At 38.0% G+C, this 23,412-nt stretch overlaps 1 protein-coding gene across 1 annotated transcript in view; it reads left to right on the forward strand.

The window, feature by feature from the left end:
• Positions 1–23,412, forward strand: part of FHIT (fragile histidine triad) — a 1,487,281-nt gene that overhangs the window by 399,796 nt on the left and 1,064,073 nt on the right. The window contains exon 7 of the mRNA XM_011947204.1: positions 11,031–11,123. The gene's annotated coding sequence lies outside the window, so the exon portion shown is untranslated. The remainder of the gene's footprint in view (positions 1–11,030; positions 11,124–23,412) is intronic.

The raw sequence follows: 23,412 nt of genomic DNA on the forward strand, positions 1-23,412 counted from the left end.
GACCAGCCCAAGGAAAGAGACCCATAAATACCAGCAACCAGGGCCTTTCTAAGCCAATCTCTCTAGAACTGTGTTGTCTAATATGGTAGCCACTAGCAACATATACGGCTACTGAGCATTCAGACCAATCAGGTTAGTCTGATTTGAGATGGGCCTTAAACGTCAAGTGCACTCTGAATTTTGAATGCTTAGCATAAAATATCGTATAAACTTTTATTAATATGTTGAAATAATATTTTCGATGTATTGGGTTAAGTAAAAGCTATTATTAAAATAGTTTTAAAAATGAGTAAGAGACTGAATTTCTTCCAGATTCAAAACAGGAAAAACAACTTTTATGGTGCCTCAGTGCTTTCTTTTATTAATTGATCTAAAGCAGCACGGTTTAAACACAAAGGGAGTGATTAGCCAGGCAGGAGAAAAAATAGTGTGACCACATATATCTGACATACATGATGTATCTCTTTCTTGCTGGTTTCTATTGAAGTTGGTTTTTTAAAGACACAACCTGGCTGAATGACAGTAGGCAGGCTATCTGGGCATCCCTATGTATTTCATCCTCCCAAGTTTATGTTAAATTTGTCACATTGGGTGAGAGTGACACAGCCATTGGGCATAGCAAGGAGGTTCTTTATGTATCACTTGGAGTGCATCCAATATGTTTTGGGTTGTCCAGTGAGTCATTCTGTCTGGATCAGAATCCAAGATCTGCAACTTAGTAACTGTGATTTAGGTCAAGTAATTTAACTCTCTTTGCCTCTGTTTCCTCATTGGTAAAGCAGGAATCAGAATAATAGAACTCTTTTTTGTATTCTTATACAATTAGATAAAAAGTACAAAATAATAGTACTTTTAAGGTCATCGTGAAGATTGCATACTTTAACATAGGGAAAACAATGCTTAGATGGTGCCCAGCACATAGTGAGCATTATATAAATGCTGCCTATTATTATTATTATTACTATTATTACTTGGGGCTAAGGACTCTAGTATTATCTCTGATCCTTAGGCCAGCTTGTAAGGTAAGTAGTGTTGTTATCTAAGATTCTGAGGCTTAGAGAAGAAGCTGCTCAACTGGGCTACAAAGTCACTTCAAAACCTGAGTTTTTTTCCATTATACAATCATGTCTCATAAATCTTAGTGCCCTATTGCTGAAAGAAGCCTTTTAGATCATCCTAGGAGGTTTCTGAACTTGTCTGCAGAGTGAATGGTTAAGGGTTGGGCTCTGGGGTCCAAAAATATCATGTTTGAATCCTAACCCATCACTCAGAGCAGCTGGGTGGTCTTGGACAAGCTCTTGAACTGCTTTTTTCTAATGTGGTGTCTCCCTCATAGGTTGTTAGGATGATTAAATTAGATAATATATGAAAAGTTCTTGGCATACTAAGTGCTCCACAATTGTTATTTTTTATGATTATGGTTTTATTGTAAATATGAACTAAGTCTGAAGCTAGTTAGTGGCAGAGGTACAACTGGAACTCTGGCAGGTCTTCTTATTCACTGCTCTCTCTTCTCCATTTTGCTACCTAATTGGTTAGTTTTCATTCATCCTTTTAGAGTCTACATTTATAAAGTCAGAGTTGTTAGTGAAGATTTTAGAAGAACATTTTCCAAGAGTTTTTTTGAACTGCCAAGTCCAGAGATTTACGATGTACCTTGGTGCTGAAGTAATTGGCTCTTAGTCTTGCATTATAAGAAGTTCTCTTTCAGCATATAAGGTTGAGAACCATGAGAAGAACTCTCACATTTTAGTAATTGCTTTATGGAATAACTTACCTCCTAAAAACATATGTTTTGTAGTTTCAACTCATCCCTTTCCTTTCTGTGCCATTTTGAGAATCTCCTCATTATATATAATCACAATCTTATGTTCTCAGTTTCTCCTTTCAACTATTTCCTCGAGTGCCATCACTTAATAATATTTTATTTCCTGTTTATCAACTAGTTGGGGAAGTGGTATACTTGTTAGCACTGATCAGTTTCTTAGGGAAATACAGAAATAATTTAACCTTAAAGATTTTCTATCTGTCATAGAATCTGTCATAAAAGATGCCTGAAGCAAACTATGCACTATTTACTGCCCTTATATCACACCTACACACAGTTCATGATCGGAGATTAATTCAGAAATTCTCATTAATATGTCAAGCTAAGGACAAGGATGAGATGTTTTAATACCTCCATAAATGCAACATTTGTTGTTTTGTGTGTGTGTGTGAATTGGATTGCTTTGACTGTGAACCAGACAGATCTCTACTTTGCTCAAATATCAATAAAGTAGGTGTCTTTCAAATTTCTTCTAAATTGATTTCTCCTCTTCCTGATAGTTAACCAGATAGACCATATTATAGCTTTTTGCTCTCCTATTGTGGAAGAAACCAAATGACTAATAGTTTTTCCAAAATAACTGAGAGAACATTAGGATGTGGAATTGCAAATGTATTTCCATTTTGTCTTGAAGAAGCTTAATATTTTTCCCTGTTACTTAGACATTAATTAAAACAGTGACATTTCTCTACTTTTACTAGCACCAGAGTAAGAAAAGTAAATATTTTGTTATAAGAATCTTATTCCCTGAGAGAAATCTCTAATGGTACCTTATAGTTCACTTACCACTCTCTTCTTTTGGTTTATATGGTTCTTCTGTTTGACTCTTGGGCTGCTTTACAGTGAAAATCATGTTTTGATGATTTTCAGCTGCTTTTTTTAGTTCTTTCCTCTCAACCTGGAGATTAGAGAAAAGTAAGTGTAGGGAAAGAAAAGTAATTTTCTCTTTACCCTTTGTGGTTGTTAGGTTGGGATAGACCCCGTAACAAAAGAAAAACAAACAGAAGTTAAAAATGTGTATATCTCATGTACACATGGGAGATACCCAGAGATATGAATAAATCTCAATGAGGTGGCTTTGAGTTCAGGCTCAAATACCATTGTCCACTGAAACAAAAAAAAAGAAGGGTATGGGGGATAGTCCAGTTGTGGACTATTGTGGAGGGATGCCCAGGAAAAGTATGGTAAACATGGGTAAGGTTTATTATGCAGATTTAAGTTGGTGTCTTCTCCATTGGTAACAGTCTCCAGTGATTTGGTCATCCTTCTCTTCCTGGTACAGAGAGGGAGACACCCTTACGAATAGAGATTTTGTAAGTTCCTTTTACAAAAAGGTAACTTCCATTCTGTTTTCAGATCTTCTCCTCTAGCTGCAGTCTCTCAAAATAATCAGCTCAAAATAATCCTTATGCTAAAGAAGCATGTTGCAGGGAGGCATATTCTGGTCTACCAAGTTTCAATTCTTCCCTCCTTATAATGGAGCCCAAGTTGAGCCAGGCAAGCTTTATATTCTTCATCCATCTGATAATCAGAAGTTATTAAATGCTTTCCATCAAGCACCATGTTAGGTACCACGAATACTACAAAAAGCACATTGGACATTCCCAGATCTCAAGAAACTTGAGATCTCTTTTCCTTGTTTTCTTTTTCTTTTTTCTCCTCTTCTAATAACTTTCCAAATAATTTGAGGCTGTTTACTAAATTAAAGGTAGTCTACAAATAATAGAACAATTAATCATGAAAGAGAAACATGACCATCTTTAGTAGTAGAAGTTGGTAGGCCCATGGAATAAACCAAACTTGGTTGTAGGTATCCAGCAACTAAGAAGAAAGGGAATTATTTGACTTGTGTAACATTCCTTGTCTGACCAGAGAAAGCATTCCAGTTTTTCCATGCAGGTGAAATCTCTCTGTGATCAAAAACAAAGGGGGTAATTTGTTGGTTACAAAGTAAATATTGACTTTCAAACACAGGAGTAGGTGTCGGGAGGTAAGGGTCCAGGCATAGATCTTAACTGTCTTTACTATTGTGTTTCTAGAGTTTGACTCAGTGCCTGACTCATAGTAGGTGCCTGTCACATAGTTGTTAGAGTTCGTTGAACTATTCAGTAGATCATTTTGCACTGACTTTTGATAACAATGATAAAGTGCTGTATACTCCATGCCTTTGAATACTGTTGTGTCTCTCTCAAGAAAGCCATCCTTCCATCCCTTGTTCTCCTCCTTCTCATCCTTCAGGTCTCAGGTTTAATTTAAGTTCCTTTGTTTTAGTATCTCTTAGAGTGATCTGCTCCTTTGTTTTTTGCTTGTTTTGTTTTGTTTTTGAGACAGTGTTTCACTCTTGTTGCCCAGGCTGAAGTGCAATGGCATGATCTCAGCTCACTGCAACCTCCGCCTCCTGGGTTCAAATGATTCTCCTGCCTCAGCCTCCCGAGTGGTTGGGATTACAGGCACCCGCCACCATGCCTGGCTAATTTTTGTATTTTTAGTAGAGACGGGGTTTTGCCATGTTGGCCAGGCTGGTCTCCAACTCCTGACTTCAGGTGATCCGCTCACCTCACCTCCCAAAGTGCTGGGATTATAGGTATGAGCCACCATGCCTAGCCTACTCCTTTCTTTTAGAGCTGTTCCCTGAGTTTCGAAGATTTCACTTCCTATGGGAGCCTTTGACTCATGCCCATCTCCTCCAATAGCTTCCAGGAGGATTAGATCACCTTTGTACCCTAGCCCCTAGCATCGTGCCTGGCACTTGTTATACTGATAAAAACTTTGTTAAATGAACAAAAGTAATTAATTACTAAACAATGTAGTAAGTTGTGTTTTAATGAGCTTTGCATGAAAATTGAATAATGTATTACAATGAAAGTAAGGTTAAACATAATAATAATGATGGCAATGATAATGATGATAAAAAAGGTGAATTCTAATCATGTGCTGTGTTCTTTACATATATTATCTCACTGAATCCCCCTAACAACTTAATGAGGAAGCCAAAGTTATTATCCTCATTTTACCAAACAGGAAAATGAGCATGGAGAAGACAAGATGATTACTTGGGTACAATCATGCAACTGTTTGGTTGATAGAGCCCAGGATTCAAACCCATGTCCTTTACCACTAAGCAAAATATATCCCTATGCTATTTTGCTAAAGCATTCTCAAGTCTACAATCTGGAGGAACAGAATTATCTGTCCTCATGTGTCCTGAGTAGTGTGACAAGTTACCCTGTGACAACCCAAAGTAGCAACAGTCCCCCCATCATTTCACAGTGAGGCTTCAGCCTTGTTTCTGTCCAGGAACGGAAAATATAGCACCAGAGGCCATATGTTCTTTCCTTTCACTATCAGCAGGGCTGGAGAGAGATGTTCTTATCACCCATCCCATTTTAGTGCACAGCCCCCTAGCTGAACGCCCTTTGCTGCAGTTCCATTTATAAGGAGTATCACGTACTTCATTTGTTCAATTGAAAACCCGATGTTTATTGCAATGCAGAGCAGCCACATTATTATAAGTACTTACTCAGACAAATTAAATGATTCAGTGTGGTAGCTCTGAAAAGTCTAATTTCCATGTGTGGAATCATGTTTATTGACACTCAAATTCAAAGGTGCAAAATAGCATATTTACATTGGTAACTTATTCATAACATTCCTTTACTACCTTGCTCGTTTTATTGTTAGAAACCAATCCAAATCCCATTTTTAGGATGACACGCACAAAAAGATGATATTGAACTATTGTAACTGTGATGGAGGCCAAACAGTGAGAGTAAATCCAGCATTTTGCTGGTGCCTCCTGCCTTCCAGTTTCATGTATTGGGATTTGGGGATGGCCAGATTTTTCTTTAAAGGTTTGGTTGTTTCTTTTTAAACATACAATATTGACCCAGGAGGAAGCATTCAGGTCACTTTGGGCTTTCACTTCATGATTACTGAACTTTCCTGCAAGCCTTTTTTGCTTCACAGACTCTCTCTCCAGGAAAAGAAGGAACATTTTTCACAATTCTAGCCCCTTTCAAGAATGACCTCCTTGGCTCAAAGAGGATCTTGCAGTTATTAGCAGCAAAAATGAATTATCCTAAAGCAAACTCTTTTCTTTTTTAAGAAAAGATTTCATTTTGTGGGGGGAAAACCTGATCTCAAGTCCTAGAACACGGAAGGTTAACGACCAACTTGCTTTAAGGAGAGAAATATGACAAGCAAAATTGCCAAGTCTGCTGAAGTACTAATCAAGCATATTGTTCCCTTGATTCTAGAAAATTGCAATGTGCTTTTGAAAAGGTTGAAAAGATGTTCGTGGTGTATTCTTGGTTTACTTTGTCTGTAAATGTGTGTTGCTGTGTCCTGTGGTGTTGGTGGTTCCAGGGCCAGCGAGGAGATGGTGAAGACCATGCTGCTTGTGGTGTTCTGGTGTTCCCCTGGCAGAGAGCTCCTTGTCAATCCAAATGACAGATGGTTCCCTCTGCTGACTGAACTGTAATTCAGCCCTCCATGCTGAGACAGTCTGGAAGGAATCACAAATGGTTTCACTGATTATTTAAACATAGTCTACGGCCATACCACCCTGAACGCGCCCGATCTCGTCTGATTATTAAAACATAGTTTTGAGTTTCATCCGTAAAAAACTAACCTCGACCAGCCTGACCAACATAGTGAAACCCCGTGTCTACTAAAAATACAAAATTAGTTGGGTGTGGTGGGGCGCGCCTGTAATCCCAGCTACTTGGGAGGCTGAGGCAGGAGAATCACTTGAAACTGGGAGGCAGAGATTGCAGTGAGCCGAGATTGTGCCATTGCACTGCAGCCTGGGCAATAAGAGTGAAACTCCGTCTCAAAAAACAAACAAACAAACAAACTAACTAACTAACTAACCTCATCTATCCCCATGTATGATTAGCTTAAGTGCAGTCCAGAACTGGTAACTCCCTTCCTTCCTTTGCTCTTTCCTTCCTTCCTTCCATCTTTCCTTCCTTCCTTCCTTCCTTCCTTCCATCTTTCCTTCCTTCCTTCCTTCCTTCCTTCCTTCCTTCCTTCCTTCCTTCCATCCCCTCTTCCCTCCCTCCCTTCCTTTCCTCCTTCCTTTACTCTCAGAAAGCAAAAAAGTACAGATGAGCACAAAAAGTAGTATAATGATCATCTGTATGCTCACTATCCCAAAACGAGTATCTGTTTTTGTTTTTGTCAGATTTGTTTCCAGTGTTTTTTCCTTTTTAAAGAAGTTATTGATAAAACCAAATCATTTTCACCAATAATGTCCTGTCCTTCCCTCCACCCTCCACTTTCTTTGCTGCCTCTACCCCCTGCCCAAAATTCCCTACCATAATGGTATGTATTTGACTAGTCCATTGTTTATACTTTTACATACATATATGTGAATCCACAGCAGCAGTCCCCAACTTTTTGGCACCAGGGACAGGTTTTGTGGAAGACAATTTTTCCATGGATGGGGAGTGGGGGATATGGTTTTGGGATGAAACGGTTCCACCTCAGATCACCAAGCATTAGGGTCTCATCATAAGAAGCAAGCAGCCTAGCTCCCTCGCGTGCACAGTTCACAATAGGGCTCCTGCTCTTATGAGAACCTAATGTCCCCACTGACCTGACAGGAGGCGGCACTCAGGCGGTAGTGCTTGCTTGCCTGCCACTCACCTCCTGCTGTGTGGCCTGTTTCCTAACAGGCCACAGACTAGTACTGGTCCGCTGCCTGGGGGTCGGGGACCCTGATCTACAATGAATACATACTATTGTGTTTGTATATTTAACATTTTCCTTTGTGTTGCTTTTCTGCCCATGACATTTATGAAATATCCACACTGATGCCTATAAAACCAATCTATGCTTTTTAACAGCCATAGGTCCTTTAATCATATAAATATAGCATATTTTATTTACTCACTTGCCTTTAAGGGTGACTTTTAGGTCATTTCCAAGTTTTGTTATACTGAAAAAGGTGCTGCAATAATTATTTTAATATATATCTCCTTATATGTATGTTTCTTAGCCCTGGTATACCCCACAAGAAGAGTCACTATGCCATGGCATATGTGTAGTGTCACTTTTGATAATACAGTAAAATTGCTCAGTAGAATAATATACCAATTCATGATTCTACTGGAATAAATTAGAATAAAATGCTATTTTTTTCTCATATCTTGGACAACACTGAATTGTGTCAGTCTTTTTCATATTAACTAGTCTGACAGAAATAAAGTAGAATCCTATTATTTTCATTTGCATTTTCCTCATGTTTAGTGACAGTATTAGTTGGTTTTCATGCTGCTGATAAAGACATACTGGAGACTGGGCAATTTACAACAGAAAGAAGTTTAATGGACTCACAGTTCCACATAGCTGAGGAGGCCTCACAATCATGGCGGAAGGCAAGGAGGAGCAAGTCACATCTTACATGGATGGCAGCAGGCAGATAGACAGCTTGTGCAGAGAGATTTCCGTTTTTAAAACTGTCAGATCTCTTGAGACTTATTCACTCTCATGAGAACAGCATGGAAGGGACCCACCCCCATGATTCAATTATGTCCCACCAGGTTCCTTCCATGACACATGGGAATTGTGGGAATTACAATACAAGGTGAGATTTGGGTGGGGACACAGCCAAACCATATTAGTGAGGTTGAGCTGCTTTTCTTATGTCCATGGTCCATTGTTTCTTCTTTTAATCACTATTTTAAAAAATATTTATTTATCTTTTTCTTTTTGTTGATTTTAGGAGTTCCTTATGTATTCTGGTTACTTATTCCCTGTCTGTGAAATATGTTGCTAATATCTTTGGCTAGTCTGGCATTTGAGAAGATAATTTATTCAGATGATCAGTACAGTTAAATTGTTATGGTTTCTAAGTTAATTCTATGTACTATCAAGAAGTCAGGCATATCTCTATCTGCAATCTATTGCAAATCCTTTTTGGATCTGCTTTCAAAATATTTTGCAAAGGGCTGATCAGTTTTCACTATCCTGCGTGCTACCTGGCTAGCACCTTTATTCACCAGGATAACTGCAGGAGCCTCCTAAGTGGCCTTGTTCTTCAGTTTATTCTTACCAAACAGCCAGAGAGAGCTTATTAAAATGTAAGTCAGATCTTGGTTCACTTCTGCTCAGAACTAGGCAATGGCTTCCCACCTTGCTCCAAGTAAAAGCCTAAGTTCTTAGAGTGGCCCATAAGGTCCAGCACCCTCCAGCTCCTTGTCATCACTTTGACCTGGTTTCCTGCCACTCTCCCCTGGCTATTCCAGCCACACTGGCCTCCCTGCTGTTCTAACATACAAATATGCACCTGCCTGGGATGTTTGTACTTTCTGTTCCCTCTGCCTAGAATTTCTTCATCCAGAGCCATCATCATGGCTGTCTCCTGCACCTCAATTCTTCCCTGAGACATTACCTTTTCAGCGAGATCTTTCCTGATCTCCTTGCTCAAAAATGAAACAATCTCCCCAAACATACTGTATTGATTTCCTAAGGTGGCAGTAATTAAGTACCATATACTGAGTGGCTTAAAACAACAGAAATTTATTGTCTGATAGTTCTGGAGGCTACAAGTCTGAAATCAAAGTGTCACCAGGGCCATGCTCCCTCTGAAATCTGCAGGGGAATCTTTCTTTGCCTCTCCCTAACTTCTGGTGATTTGCCGGCAATCCTTGGCTTGCAGCTACATAACTCCAATCTCAGCCTTTGTCCTCACATGGTGTTCCTTCTCCCCTGTGTCTCTGTGTCTTCATGTGGTCATCCTCTTATATCCAGTCATATTGGATTAGAGGCCCGCCCACCAAACTCCAGTATGACTTCATCTTAACTTAAATAATTATATCTGTATCAATTCTATTACCAAATAAGGGCACATTCTAAGTACTGAGGGTTAGGACTTCAACATATCCTTTTTCCTGATGGGGAGGGGTTAGGGGAACAGAATTCAACCCATAACACTCACCACCTCCCTTCCTGCTATGTGTTTCTCCAGAGTCCTTAGCACTATTTAAGCAATCATGTATTTTCATATGTATTTTGTTTGTTTGTCTCCTCTACCAGAAGGTAGGCAGCATCATGGTCCTGATCTGGGACCATTATGTTCACTACTATAGAGAATAGTGCCTGACACCTTAGTAAAATCTCAATACATATTTGTTAAATGAATGATCATCTGCTTTCAATTACTACATTGAGCTGACCATGTAACATGATGTGGACCAAAATTATTAGATTAAAAAAGGAAACAATTATCTCTAAATGAGATCCTAGGGAATGAATTGGTGTTTATGATATTTTTATTTCAAAGAAGTGTACATGAAGGAAACCCAGAGGTAGAGGTCAGAGCAGTGAGGAACCAGCCAGTTGGGGCATTAGTGCATTGTCATTGAGTGATTTATGGACAGCAAGGTCTCAACAGCCTCCCTGTCACTTGTCCACTTTGGAGTTATCCCTGCAAGTAAGGTGGGTCATGGGGCTTTCACTTCACCCTAGCATCTAACATCTAACAGAAACTGTGCTTGGTGCTTTATTCTCATTTAGAAAAAAAAAAATCCTCTTCATAAATGTACCCTTCAAATATTATTATACTCGTTTGATAGAGATGGAAAGTGAGTCTCAGCGAAGTTGAGCAGTGACACAGGACACAGACGTAGTAAACACATTACTAGGGTTCAAACTCAGGCCAGTGGGACCAAAACAGCCCATGTTCCTTTGCTTGTCAGATTCCTTCAGATTCTGTGGACACCAGAGTCTCAAGGGAAAGTGAGTAAACTGGCCCACACATGACGCTTCATACAAATGACTTGGCATAGACCATCAGAAAACCAGAGAAAGATTCTTCCCACCAGACGCATGGGTCAGCCTCATCTTTTTGCAAAATGGAAAGCCCCAGTGCCAGGACTTTCCAGTTCTTGAGGAGGGTCAAATGATGCGGCTGAAACAACGCTGGACTAGGAATCAGAAATGAATAATTAAGGCACGGTTCTGCCCCTTTTCTTGTGTGATCATGTATGAACCACTTATACCTTTTGAGCCACAGTCTCTCATGTGCAGACTAATGACAATGCATATAAAAATCACATAGGTACCTCCATTCTGCCCTTTTAATAATACCTGTGTGGCAATGCTCAGTATTCATGGTGAACATTCCTAATGAAATTGTACCTAGAGCCATCTGGATCACTGCTGAAATAATCATCTGAATTTCTTGTCCTTGGTGTAGGTGTCCTGGGAATACCTGCCTGCTTAGACTTTCTGTAAAAGCTCTGTGCATCCTGCCACTGAGGACTCCGAAGAGGCAGCAGTCTTCTGAAAGGTAGGGTTTACTTAATTTTGATTTTTTTTCAAAGAGTTTGAAATAATTGACCTGCTATGAGTATTCTTATAATAGTAGTAATGTTCCTATGTACATGTAAAATAGAACTTTTAAAATGGTAAAATTTCAGGGCTAGATTCCCTTGGAGAATTTACCCTCTTTCGACTTCTATTTGTAGCTGCCATTTTAAAAATTGGGGTATAAATATTATGTCAGTTAAATAAAAGAACGATGACTTCACTTTCTGAAGAAAGCATTCCCCTTCTTTTCCATGAAATGTAACTTGCCTGTTACCTGATTGACATGCCATTATATTATCCTTTCCCCAGCAGTTACACATATTTAATAATTTTCATGTGTAAAAAGTAAGGTTAAACAGTTACAAAGTCAAGTTGTTATGTTTTGCATGGCTTTAAGAATGCTAGTGGAATGGAAATGAAATTAGGAGCAGCAGGAGGAGGCTCTATTATGAAACAGAATTCCTTCAACGGCATGGTACCGTTCGTGGTCAGAGGAAGTCCCAGTGGCATATACTGGGATGGACAGTGAAGGGTAGGTCTTACAAAGAGGCTTTAAGTTAGAGTAAAATAATCACTTGTCTGTATGCATCTTTGAACAATTTCACTGGATATGTTGAATATGTGTTTTTAAAAATAGCAGCAAAGGGCCTGTAATCCCAGCAATTTGGGAGGCTGGAGATGGTGGATCACTTGAGGTCAGGAGTTTGAGACCAGCCTGGCCAACATGGTGAAACCCCATCTCTACTGAAGATACAAAAATTACCCAGATGCAGTGGTGGCTGCCTGTAATCCCAGCTACTCAGGAGGCTGAGGCAGGAGAATCACTTGAACCCAGGAGGTAGAGACTGCAGTGAGCCAAGATCATGTCATTGCAGTCCAGCCTGGGCAACAGAGTGAGACCCTGCCACAAAAAAACCCAAAATAATAAGAATAACAATAAAGTAGGAGCAATGCACTAATCTGGTAATCTCTAGCATGTCGTCAGGGGACCGTGCTCATGTAACCCCTCCCTAGGACTGATATTTACTCCTCTCCTTTTCTGTCACTTCATCTCATCTTTACACCTTTAACAATATCTCTCATTCCCAGGTCTCAGACAATTTAACATGCATAATAATGTGTATATTGAATAATCCTATGTGCCAGCACACAAAGATACTATGCTCCTTTTTCTGCTTCCAATTGAGACCCAGTTTCCTGTGTCCACTTTACAATGTCAGCCAGCTTATCCTTCATGCCGCCTTCCCTTTCCCTCTCATTCCACAGTCACTTGAAACCCATGGTTTATGCAAAATTTGCAAAGTTGGGCAGGATTGCTCCTAGAGTTGTAGAACTGTGAGACATTGCTGCATCTTGTCGTGGGATGAGGCAGGCACCTTTACTTCCTAATGTGCCTGATTTTTCTCTGGCAGGTCACCTGCCTGTTTAGATAGTTTACCTGGAAAACAAAGAAAGTTTAAAGGCAGTGAATGAAATAAGGTAAAATGGAGCACTGGTGTTATGTGCCTTTTCATATGAGACTTTCCACAAAATTATGTGATACTTTTTGTTATTGTTTAGGTTAGTGTTTTAAGCCCTGAAGGAAGGCTTTTTTTTTTTTTTTGAGATGGAGGCTCCCTCTGTTGCCCAGGCTGGAGTACAGTGGTGCCATCTCAGCTTACAGAAACCTCTATCTCCTGGGTTTAAACATCTCAGCTTACAGAAACCTCTATCTCCTGGGTTTAAATAATTCTCATGCCTCAGCTTCCCAAGTAGCTGGGATTACAGGCGCAAGCCACCACACCCAGCTAATTTTTGTATATTTAGTAGAGATGGGGTTTCACCATGTTGGCCAGCCTGGTCTTGAACTCCTGACCTCAAGTGGTCCACCCATCTCAGCCTCCCAAAGTGCAGGGATTACAGGAATGAGCCATTGCGCCCATCCAGAAGGCTCTTTTTAAACATAAAAACTGTCAATATAAAATATATTGTTTCTGGAAGGGTGGCATTTTAATATTAATAAATACTGATAAAAAGAACAGGCAGGGCACGGTGGCTCACTCCTGTAATCCCAGCACTTTGGGAGGCTGAGGCGGGCATATCACAAGGTCAGGAGATCAAGACCATCCTGGCTAACACAGTGAAACCCCGTCTCTACTAAAAAAATACAAAAAAGTAGCTGGGTGTGGTGGCGGGTGCCTGTAATCCCAGCTACTCGGGAGGCTGAGGCAGGAGAATGACGTGAACCCAGGAGGCAGAGTCTGCAATGAGCTGAGATTGCGCCATTGCACTCCAGCCTGGGCAAAAGAGCGAGACTCCATCTCAAAAAAAAAAGAGAACTGTAGACTATTTAAGTTTTAGAAACCCTACTTACTCCTAGAAAGACTTGTATTTTGTCTCCTAATAGTGAAGGATATGTGCCGGATGTCTCCAAAACCCCTTTGCTATTTCTTATCTTTACACAGACAGACTCAGAGTTCTACTGTTTGCTGTGTGCTCTTAGTGAACTCAACCTCTCGGAACTCTGGTTTCTTCCTCCATAAAATGAAGCTAGTTATTCTAGGGAAGTGCTGCAAAGAATAGTCGTGAAGGATTAACTGACGATTTATGTAAAGTGGTTAGCAAGGTGGCTGGTATACAAAAGCTTTCAAGAAGTAGAAGCCATAATGATTGTGATTACAAGGAATTACGCAATTACCAACTCTGGATTGGCATTTTAGGATTTTCAGTATTGTATTTCTCTTGGGATATTATCTATTGCAATTTTCAATAAGGCAGGATTTAGAGATATCTGAGACCAAAGAAATAAGGTAAAATAACGTGGCAAAGTACCATGTAGATTATCACTGATAGTCATGATTCTGTATAAGCCTCATTGCTTTGAGATTAAATGCCACCAGTCTAAGAGCTAGAATTGATTGATGTTCTACCATTCTATCATTTAACTTTATGCTGTGTTTTCATTCCAAGTCTTCTCATGTACTTGGCAAGATGATTAAGGAAGCCCTGACCCTGGCTTCTATTTCTACTTAAAACTAAACTCAAATGTCACTAAATGAGGGAATGGATGGAGGTTAAGTATTTTGAGGAGAGGTGTTAGGAAATGCAAAGCAATGTTTCCTAAATGTTTTTACTTGTTTCCATTTCCAGTATGGCTAAGTAAGTTCTACTGGACCTGAAATTCTCACAGATATTAACTATAAAGTACCAAAAGACCAAAAAAACAAAAAAAAAAAAGAATAGAAAAGAAAAAAAGAAATTACTAGAGAATAAAAATAAGCAGAAAGATTCTGGAAGGGAGCTGAAATTCAAAACTTGAAAGCACAGATCCGTCCAGAGTGAGTTTCCCATTTTACAACTTTTAGACTGAAAGCAGGCTAAAATTAATGTCACTTCGGATGGCCAGCCTGCAATAGAAAACTCACAGTGTTTGTGGTTTGAAGACCCAAAGAACAAGGTTCAGGGCAATCATAGCCACAGGAAAATGAATTTAGAATCTTAGAAAGAGGAGAGGCAGAGAGAGGAAGCTCCCACATCTGTGTATAAACACGACCCAAATTTCTGGCTGACTCTTGGATTTATTAATGTGAGACAAACTAAACTTTCAGACAAAAAGAGTTACCAGAGATAAAGAAGAATATTTCATAATAGTAAGTCATATTAAGAAGGTGTAAGAATTGTAGATGAATATGCTCTTGATAAAATTCCAAGTGAGATCACGTCATGTAATTTTGAGGTATATGTCATGTGTATATTCTTGGATGGAGCAGACACAAATTATCACAAAGGTAAAAGAACTGAACTGAAGTTTGAGCTGCCACTCAAGAGATAGTTTGAAATTTGAGTATAACTAATTGCCTGCTAAAACAAATAAATCAATACCCTTCAGAAAACTATAACAGGATTCAAACTCTTCATACCATAACATACATACTTGCAAATCATACAAGCCCAAATTACATGATCTATGAAAATCCAATAAAATTGACTCATTCTGAAGACAAAAGGCAATTATCTGAGACCAATTCCAAGATGAGCCAGATGAGGGAATTAACAAAGATTTTAAAGTGGCTATTATAACCATGCTCCACAAATGATAGGAAAATAAACTCACAATGAATAAGAAGGTAGTAAACAGAAACTGCAAAAAGAACCAAATAGAAATTCTGAAACTGAAAATACAATATTTGAAATAAAAACTCATTGAGTATACTTACAGTAACTGGAGGTAAAAAGGAAAGTGTCAGTGAACTTAAAGAGATCCATAGAAATTTTCTTTTGGAAGAACTGAAAGAAAAAAAGACTTAAAACAACTGAATAGAAAAAAAAACAGAGACTCAGGGACCTGTGTAACAGAAATTAAAATGCCTAGCTTACATGTAATTGGAGTCTCAGAAAGAGAAGAGAAAGAGAATGAAACAGAAAAAATATTTGAAGAAATAATGGGCCCAAATTTTCAAATTTGGTGAAATACATAAATGCATAGATCAAGAAATGCAGTGAACCCCAAATGGGATACATTTAAAGAAAACTGTGCATAGGTACATCATGTTCCAACTGGTGAGCACCAACAATAAAGAGAGAATCTTGATAGTAGCCAGAGAAAAATGGCACAGTATCTTTGGTGGAACAATGCTTTAAATGGACACTGCTGTCTCATCAGAATTTATAAAGGCCAGAAAAAGTGAAATGATATTTTTAAAGTACAAATGAGGGGGGAAAAAAAGCAAAAAACTGTTAATCCAGAATTCTACGTGTAGTGAAAATACCCTTTGTGAGTAAAGGCAAATTAAGGACATTTTCAGATAAAAGGAAACTAAGAGCATTTATTGTCAGCGGACCTGCACCACAGAAATGCTAAAGGAAAGATTATTCAGGCTAAAGTGAGATAACACCAGATGCTATCTTAAGTCTTCAAACAGGAATAAAAAAAATTGGAAATTGTAAATATGACTATTTTTTCATGATAAGATCTTTAACACACACAGGACCTATTAAAGCAAAAATTATAACATTGTCTTGTGTTTATGATGTAATATGTATAGATATAATCCATATGACTGTATAGCATAAAGAATGGAGGTGGTGGCAAATGGATTTATACAGTTGCAAAGTTTTTCAATTTTATGTAAGATAGTATAAAATTAAATCTAAGTAGACTGTGAAAGATCAAAAATATATGTTTTAATTCCTAGAACAACCACTGAAAATCCAAAGATAAAATAGAATCCTAAATTAAAAAAAAAAAAAAGATCCAAAGATTGCAGAGGGAAGAAAAAGAAAAACAAGAAGCAGAGGAGCAAACAGAAAACAAATAACAAACTTACAGCTCTAAATGCAACCAGATCAGTAATCAGATTAAATGTCAATGGACTAATCACTCTAAAATGTAGAGGTGTCGTAGCAAAATTCTACCTGATGTACAAAGAAGAGCTGGTACAATTCTACTGAACTATTCCAAAGAATTGAAGAGGAGGAATTTCTCCCAAACTCATTCTATGCATTCACCCTGATACCAAACCTGACAAAGACACAATGAAAAAGAAGAAATCAACAGGCTAATATCCCTGACGAACATAGAGGCAAAAATCCTCAACAAAGTACTAGCAAACCCAATTCAGCACATCAAAAACTTAATTCACCATGATCAAGTAGGCTTCATTCTGGCTTGCAAATTTTGTTCAACATATGCAAATAAAAATGTGATTCACCACATAAATAGGATTTTAAAAAGCCTTAGAATCATCTCAATAGATGTAGAAAAAGCTTTTGCTATAATCCAACATCCCTTCACAATAAAAATCTTCAAGAAGCTGGGCAATGAAAAAATACTTCCAAATAATAAGAGCCATCTATGATAAAACCACAGCCAATATCATACTGAATGGGCAAAAACTGAAAGCATTCTCCTTGCAAGCTGGAACAAGACAAAGATGCCCACTCTTACTACTCCTATTCAACATAGTACCAGAAGTGCTAGCCAGAGCAATCAGGCAAGAGAAAGAAATAACATTCATCTAAATAGGAAAAGAAGAAATAGAACTATCTCTCTGCAGACAATATGATTCTATTCCTAAAAACTCAAAGACTCCACCAAAAGCCTCCTAGAACTCGGAAACAACTTCAGTAAAGTTTCGGGACACAAAATCAATATACAGAAATCAGTAGCATTTCTGCACACCAATAATGTTCAAGCTGAGAGCCAAATCAAGAAGGAAATCCCATTAACAATAGCCAGAAAAAATAGAAGTATATAAAATACTTAGGAATACATCTAACCAAGGAGAGGAAATATGTCTACAAGGGGAACCACAAAACACTGCTAAAAGAAATCATAGATGACACAAACAAATGGAAAAACATTCCATGCTCATGGATTGGAACAATCAATTTCATTAATGGGGCCATACTGCCCAAAATAATCTACAGGTTTTATACTATTCCTATAAAACTACCCTACCATATTTCACAGAACTGGAAAAACTATTATAAAGTACATGTGGAATCAAAAAAGAGCCTGAATAGCCAAAGCAAACTTAAACAAAAAAGAACAAAGCTGGAGACACACATTTTTTCAACTCCAAGCTATACTACAAGGCTACAGTAATCAAACCAGTATAGTACTGGTACAAAACAGACACAGAAACCAATGGAACAGACTAGAGAACCTAGAAATAAAGCTGCACACTTACAACCATCTGATCTTCAACAAAGTCAACAAAAGGAATGGAGAAAGGATTCCTTATTTAATAAATGATGCTGGGATAGCTGGCTAGCTATATACAGAAGAATGAAACTGGACCCCTACATTTCACCATATACAAAGCTAACTCCATATGGAGTAAAGATTTAAATGTAAGAACTCGAAGTATGAGAATCCTAGAGGAAAACCTAGGAATCACCATTCTGGACATCAGCCTTGGGAAAGAATTTATGACTAAGTCCTCAAAAGCAATTGCAAGAAAACTAAAAATTGACAACTGGGACTAAACAAACCAAAGAGACTCTGCACAGCAAAAGAAACTATCAACAGATTAAACAACCTACAGGATGACAGAAAATATTCACAAATTACACAACCACTAAAGGTCTAATATCCAGAATCTATAAGGAACTTAAATGATTGAACAAGCAAAAACCAACCCCATTCAAAAATGGGCAAAAGACGCGAACAGAAACTTCTCAAAGGGAGACAGACATACAAGTGGCCAACAAACATGAAAAAATGCTCATCATCACCAATCATCAGAAAAATACAAATCAAAAGCACAATGAAATACCATCTCACACCAGTCAGAATGGCTACAGTAAAAAACAAAAACAAAAACAAACCTTTTGGTGAAACTGCTGACTGCTGAGAAACAGGAATGCTTATACACTGTTGGTGGGAATGTAAATTAGTTCAGTCACTGTGGAAAGCAGTTTGGAGATTTCCCAAAGAACTTAAAACAGAACTATCATTTGACCCAGCAATTCCTTTACTGGGTATAGATCCAAAAGAAAACAAATCATTCTATCAAAGACACGTGTGTTTGCATGTTCATTGTCACAGCACTATTCACAATAGCAACGATATGGACTCAACCTAGGTGCCCATCAATGGTGGATCGGATAAAGAAAATTTGGTACATATATACCATAGGATATTATGCAGCAATATAAAAGAATGAAATCATGTCCTTTGCAGCAACATGGATGCAGCTAGACACCATTATCCTAGCAAATTAATGCAGGAACAGAAAACAAAATGCCACATGTTCTCACTTGTAAGTGGAAACTAAACTTTGGATACTTGTGGACATGAAGATGGTAACAACAGACACTGGGGACTACTAGAGCAGGGAAGAAGTGAGAGGGAAAAAGGTTGAAAAACCAAATGGTGGGCACTATGCTCAGTACCTGGGTAATGCTACCATTCATACCCCAAATCTTAGCATGATGCAATATACCCAGGTAACAAACCTGCAAATGTACCCCCTGAATCTAAAATGAAAGTTGAAAAATAAATAAACAAATAAAAACAGATGAAAGAGTTTTTTTTCAAAAAGACCTAAGCCCAAGCTTTATGAATGCAAACTACTTTCAAATGATTGACAAAATGAATAAATTTTGTGGGCAAAGAAACCAAACAAACAAAAATAAATAAACATCCAAAAAATGCAGAGATGATTAGAATGTATAAAAAAACAAGAACGGCTATATTCTGTTAAGAGATAGCCTTTAAATGTAAAAACACAGATAGGTTTAAAATAAATTGCTGGAAATAGATACACTATGGAAACAGCATAGGAAGTCTAGAGTGGCTATATTAATATCAGACAAACTAAACTTTAAGACAAAAAATATTATCAAAGATAAAGAAGAATGTGTCATAATAAAGGAGTCATTACAGTAAGAAGACGTAAGGATTATACATGAATATAGACTTGATAAAATTCCAAGTGAGATCACTTTATGTCTTTTCAAATCTAGAATTTTTTGAGGACTATCTCAATCATGAGTCAAAAGAGACAAGTGGCTCATCACTTTAACCTAACAATCATTTAATAAAATCATGGAATAAAAACTCAACACAGGTGAAAAATCATAATTGGAGAGTATAGAGATCTCAGTATAACTGCTGCTAAGTTTTTTATTATAATATTTTACAATACGTGTTTGCTTCATTTAATGCATTGTATATGTTTAAGCACCTCCCATCATCTAGGATCAAGTTGGATGCCTTCATAATTCTTCAAACAGAATTCATATTTAATTAGTATGCACCAGAACAGGCATTAAGCCTATACTGGTTGGTACCTTTACCATACTAATTGTTAAATATTTTAAATATCATCTGTCTTAGTCCATTTGTTTCTGCTATAACAGAATACCCGAGACTGGGCAATTTAATAAAAGAAAATAAATCTATTCGGTTCATGGTTCTGGAAGTTGGGAAGTATAACAGCATGGTGCTGGCATCTGGTGAGGGCCTTTGTGCTGGTCATCCCATGGAGGCAGGCAGAAGGGCAAAAGAAAATGAAAATGAGCAAATGAGAGGGACAAACTCATTTTATAATAACTCACTCATGATAACAAACCTACTTTCTTCATAATGATGTTAATCCATTTATGAAGGTAGAGCTCTCAAGACCTAATCATCTCTTAATGGTCCCACCTCTTGATGGTCCCACTTCTTAATACCATCACAATGGCAGTTAAATTTTAACATAATTTTTGGAGGGAACATTTAAATCATAACATAACCCCTGCTTACAGTACTTATATAAGTTCAAAGTGTTTCCTCCATTTGTCAGTGGAAAAATCTGTGGCTCTAAGAGGTTCATACTATGTTGCCCAATGTCATACAACTAATGGATAGCAGAGCCAACCTTCAAATCTGAATCTGCCTGTTTCCAAATTTCTTCCACCGCACAGCATCGTTTTTCTCTGGGGTAACACCACTGACTCATTTTTGTTAGGGTATGCATATGAGAAACTACAGTGCTATTTTGTGGACTCCCTTGAAGATAAATGAACATTTTGCAGTCAAATGCTCTACCCCTGAGCTATACCCCCTTCACCTGATAAATGAACATTTTGATGGTATCTGGCTACATTCTGGATATAGTCAATGGCTGTGAGACATAGGTAAGTTTGATATTTCACATAGAGGTAGACCATGATTTGGGCCCAGTTTTGTGAGTACCCTAAAGTATAAACTATTAAACCTGAAAATGTCACATGTGTATATTCTTGATAAAGTTCTGTATTTCCGGCTGGGCACAGTGGCTCATACCTGTAATCCTACTTTGGGAGGCCAAGGTGTGTGGATTTCTTGAGGCCAGGAATTTGAGACCAGCCTGGGCAACACGATGAAACCCCATCTCTACTAAAAATACAAAAATTAATCAGGCATGATGCTGCTTGGGAGTCTGAGGTGCTTGGGAGGCTGAGGCAAAAGAATCACTGGACTCCAGGAAGCAGAGGTTGCAGTGAGCTGAGATGACTCCACTGCACAACACAGCCAGACTCTGTCTCAAAAAAAAAAAAAAAAAAAAAAAAGAGTCTGTATTTCCAATAGACATGTTTATAGTAAGAATTTGGAATTTATGGACAACTTTTCCAGATTTCTGTGTACTGTGTGACAGGAGAGAAAAACAGCAAGTAAGGATCCTCACCTAGCCTGGGGCAGAATTTTATAGCAGTGCATGAAGTTTGGAGGGATAAATGATTTCTAAATGATTTTTAAGGGTCTGTGCATTTGTGTTTTACCTGTAATTAATATAACTACAATTATTTCTTAAAGTCAACATTTCAGACTTTTAAAATGTTACTACGTATCGAATGAATGCCATGCTGGCTGATTTTGAAAATATTCTCTCTAAATCTTTACAATGATCTTAGAAATATATATCATAGCTATTTTAGAGATAAAGACCCTGAAGCTTCCATATTTTTTCCTCGTAACTAGAAGGCTAATATGTTTGATCCTCTTCATGGCATAGGACCCAAGCAGTAAGCTATGGCTTCACTCTACTTTGCTTGTGGGGTTTTCTATGTCATTTCTATGTTATAGGTGAGGTCTCCTAGCCTGGAGTCGGGTGACATGCATCCTTGTTATGGATCTTATTACTTAGCTAAGAAATCTCAACTTCCTTCAGGGTAGCTTATAAACTATTTTAAATAAGGTTACTAACATATAACCTTATCAGGAAACAAATCTGGAAACAAGTCTGCTAACCGCTACTGCTAATAGAGTTGCAAACATACATTCAGGATGAGAATTCATTCTTGAGTTTTCTGACAAGCAGAACAAAGAGGGAAACAGAAGTTTCATATTATTGTAATCAGAAAAGTTAAAATGTCAGAAATTCCTCATAGGACCTCTAAGATCCCTTCTTATTTCTGAGATTTTATAAAAAGAGGTGTAATAACACCTAAAATTCAGAATCTTAATAGGATTAAATAAAATCATATTTGTGAATGAATGTTAGCTCACTGTTTTTCTTATGTAACTCCAATAAAGGCTCATGGTGGAAATCTGAGGACAGTCAGCCTATAGTCAGCTTTGTTAAAACCCCATACTCGGAATTTCTGCGGATCGACTGGTCTGTAGTTAAGTATCCCTGTGTTGTCAGTAACTGTGCGAAAGACTTTTATGATCTTCTTCATACAAAGCGGATGTTATTGTTCATGTTTCATAAATTGGAAAACTGAGCCCCCAAGAAATGATGTAATTTGACCAAGGCCACAGAGAAGTATTTTAGTCAGAATGTGAATCCCTGTCTCTCTGTCACCAAGGCCTGTGTTTCTTCCAGTACACTGAATCATTTCTAAACTATTGAATAACTTAACAGTTTTGGCATTATTTGTAAAAATAATTCCAGTTTATAAAGTAGTCTGCATGAAGAACCAGCACATACTGGGTCAGAATTCACGTACTGTGAAATCACCAGTGGAGTCATGGCTCAGAAAGCTCCACATCGCCCCTGACAACATCCAGAGAACTTTAAATATCTGTATTTTGTTTTTGTGCTTTGTTTTTTAAGAAGCAATTTCTTCATCAAGACGTGAGGACTTAGAGAGTGACAGAGAGTTAAGGTTGCCTGGGGACCATTAGTGACAGCTTTGCCAATACAGTCGGAATGTTCCTCAACTGTAAAGCTTATTTAATGAAAAGAGACCCAAGAAACCTTTCTACTAATGTGTAGTGCTCTCTTGTCAGTTTGAAATGAGCAAACTGTCAGCTTCCCGATTACCATGCACACAGTATATGCTCATTAAATCATGCACTGTGGGTTTCTTCAGGTTGTCAAACTGCTTAATTGAAAAAATGTGTAGTGTCACTCGTATGGGAAAGAGGCAAGAATCAAAGGGCTGGAGAGCTTACTCTTAATATTTCAGTTTGCTTTTAACTACAGCCAGAAACTGTTCTGTTTTATAGTTTTGATTAAAGGACTATTCCTTCTGTATTTTTCTTGTTTTGTTTATAATTCAAACACTGTAATTATAATGGAGTTGCTTCTATAATAGAGCTACTAAATCATTCTGCCAGCTGATGAAAACTAAAGGGAAGGGCTCATTTTCTTGTGCTGTAACTATAAGGCCAGCTTGGGTGTGTTGAGGCTGAAACAAACTGGGAATCAAGAGCTCCAGATGGATTTTGGTCTTGCTAAATCTCTGCTTCAGGGTTTGCATTTTGTAGGAGGGTTAGGCCTTATCATCACCTCAGTGTGTGGGTTAATCCTTTCTGACAGAAATGCCCTTAGGCTAGTAAGGTTTCTCAATTTGTTTATATGGTAGCTTTA

Source organism: Colobus angolensis, unplaced genomic scaffold, assembly GCF_000951035.1.
Source record: "Colobus angolensis palliatus isolate OR3802 unplaced genomic scaffold, Cang.pa_1.0 Scaffold26, whole genome shotgun sequence".
In the NCBI taxonomy this organism is placed as follows: Eukaryota; Metazoa; Chordata; class Mammalia; order Primates; family Cercopithecidae; genus Colobus; species Colobus angolensis.